This window comes from Cannabis sativa, chromosome 1, assembly GCF_029168945.1.
Source record: "Cannabis sativa cultivar Pink pepper isolate KNU-18-1 chromosome 1, ASM2916894v1, whole genome shotgun sequence".
NCBI classification, from domain to species: Eukaryota; Viridiplantae; Streptophyta; class Magnoliopsida; order Rosales; family Cannabaceae; genus Cannabis; species Cannabis sativa.
The window spans coordinates 593,100-596,393 of NC_083601.1; positions in this window are offsets into that span (position 1 = coordinate 593,100).

Consider the following 3,294-nt stretch of genomic DNA (forward strand, 5'->3'; position numbering starts at 1 on the left):
GGGCTGCTCGTCTTTAGCATTTATGTGTACACATGTTTCAAAAAAATTAAAATACAACGGTATTATGGCTTAAATAAAAAAAAGTGGTATTTATGAAATTAATTTCAAAATTTTGTCCGTCAACGTAAATTTCTCATATTTTAAAGTGAAATCTAGGAATTTGTATTAAAAACCCTTCGCATAATATATCTATATATATATAGGCCATGGATTTAATCTCTCTATTTTTTTTTTCAGACCGGTCACTCACTTAATATAACTCATTTATTTAGTAAATTTAGACTTTCAGGAACTAACTTATATGTATGTGGAGCAATATATTCACATAGTGAGTAATAATTTATATCCAGAGTAAATATTATATACTCACGTGCTAATATTTTATAGTTAAGTTAGACAACGTCTTATTATATACTATTACTATAATAAAATTTATCAATAGTCGCAATATTATTAGCGATGGCCGAAATTGGCCCCTAATAGTGGTAGCATTAGCGGCGGAACCAGAATTCGCCGCTAATTCTACTTATTTATTTTTTTCTAAAAAAAAAACTATTAGCGGTAAACTCCGCCGCTAATAGTATTAGTAGGGAGCCCCACTGCTAATAATATTAAAAAAATAAAAAAAAAATAATCGTTAGAATTATTAGCGGCAGGGCATTAACAGGGGTTCCGCTGCTAATAATTGTATATATACCCAACCCCGACTTTCGGTACCTATTTCAGTACTTTGTTTTTGCTCGTAAGCTTTTTTAGACATAGTCAATTTTGTGAGTTCAATCTATGCCATTTAAAATGTCACGTTGTCGTGAGGTATAAAAACTAAATGATTGTGTTAAAGAATTAAATGTCTCAAACATATGATTAATTATAGAATTTTTTATTACTTACAAACACATACGTCATGATAAGATAGAGTTTATTTAAGGTTTAGTTCATAAAATAATATAATAATTTTCTTTTATAGAATTTGTTATAAATAATTTAAAATTTTAAAATAACTATAAGTAATTAATATTATATATTTTGAATTTTGCACTTAATTATAATATTTTCTTTAATTTCAACATTTTGAATTGTGATCGGGTCGTTGATTAGGGTTGAAATACCCTGTAGATAGTCAATGTAAGCATAAAATACAACATTTGGGTGATATGAACAGTGATCGATACCAATCTAAGCCTTTTGATTAGGAAAGTCAATAAGAGCATTACCGATTAGTGTAATAATTGTTAATCTAATTAGAATATTCTGGGTACAAATTTCCCTTATGCAATTTGTGGTAAGCGTATTTGCACATTAGTCATTTTAACACCCTATAAATAGAAGCTTAAGTAGTTAGAATTTTAGGAGAAAAGAGAGACGACAAAATTCAGAGAAAAGTAATTCACAGTTAACTGCCACCATGAATTGTTTATGTGTACACTCTTGAACACGCGGTATGTTTATATCGGTACACATAATATTTTTATTTCAAAATTTATTTTAAAATTAAATAAAATTATAAAAATAAAAAATAAAATATTTAAAAAATATTATAAATTTTGAAATAATTTTTTATAATTTTTAAATAATAATATTAGGTGTACCAATATAAATGTGCTACGTGTACAAGAGTGTACACATAAGTAGTCTATGTTGCTCATGGTATCCTTGCCTCGAGAGACTTTATTCGGGGTGAATCGTGCTGGCTGGTTGCTAATGGTAGAAATACGGATATTTGGCATTCGCCTTGGATCCCTTGGCTTAGTTGGAATGAATACATAGCTGCCTTCAATCCAAGAGTTCAATCGCCTAGAGTCAACTTGTTATGCAACTTCTTCAATGAGAGGGGGGAACTTATGACCGAGGCCATTACTGAGTGGTTCGCACCCCGTGTGGGGAATCAGATTGGGCGTGTGGAGCTGCTTTCTAATAGTGACAAGGATCGGCTAATCTGGCGGGATTCGATAGATGGGTCCTTCTCGATTAGTCAAGCCTACCTTTCTCGTATCAAGCCTCGCCTTGAGATAGGTTCTAATGTTTGGAAAGAGATTTGGAAGGCCCCTGTCCATGAACGAGTCAAGTTGTTTTGTGGAAGGTCTGTAAGGATATTCTCCCCTGTGGATCGCGTCTTCGAACAGTGTTTGGCAATGAATCTCATTGTGTTCTGTGCAATGATGGTGAGGATTCCCTTCCCCACCTCTTCTTCCTCTGTCCGTTTGCTAGAGCCTGCTGGTTTAGTAGCCCGTTTGGCATTCGAAGTGAGCGGCTGCTATTCTGTAACACCTTGTATATGGTTAATTGGATCCTCCATCCTTCTCCAAGTGTCTATCCTGGTACCTCGGGTGAACCCTCATTATCCCAATTTGCTGCCTACATGTGCTTCTCTCTGTGGAACTCTAGGAACCAAGTTTACCACAACGGCTCTTCATTGCGTCCGCAGGAGGTCCTTTCCAAGTGCTCGAAGCTTGTTAACAATTTTTTGGCTTGCAAGTTGAGACTCTCGGTGGAGAATTTGGAGGTTTGTGATCCTCCTTGTCTCCCTCAGCAGGTGTTGAAGGAGTTCAATTTCTACTCCGATGCTGCGGTGCGTGGTAGCTGGGCCTTTGTGGCTGTTGTTGTTTTCAACAAGGACGGAGTTTTCGTGGACGCTCTCACTGCCAAGGTGCGTGCTACTTCAGCGCTCCATGCCGAGTGTTTAGCTCTCTGTCATGCCTTCTCCTTGAGCCTGAAGTTGGATTCCAAGGAAGCTAATTTCTTCACAGATTGCTAACAATTGGTTAATGCTGTTACAAAATTTTCTATTCCTGTGTGGAACCTCTCTAATCTTTTTCTGCATTTGTATGCTTGTCTTAAAACTTCTTCTGGTTTAAGTGTTTCTTGGCTGCCTCGGGATGCCAATGTTGTGGCTCATAAGCTTGCAGCATGGGCTGCTGTGAACGATATTTCTTGGGCCTGTACTGAAAGGGAAGTAGCACCCTTTGTTGCTACTGGTTTCTAGTTTGTTTTAATGAAGTCTTCTTATGCATAAAAAAAAATTATTTACCAAAAAATAGATTACAAAGATCATTCATAAAAAATAAGAAGAAAAATACAATCAAAGCTAATAAAGATATGTACATATTAATAACAAAAATGTTAAAAGGTACATTAAGGTGTCAAACACCATAAATTAAAGGTAGCATACCGTTATTAGTGCATTTCAATATCAGTTCTTACAAATTTTAATTTAATAAAAGGTTTAGAAAATTGCTAACTAAATATTGTGTATCAACTTAGTATGGTATTGAGTACCTTAAGGTACTACATAAC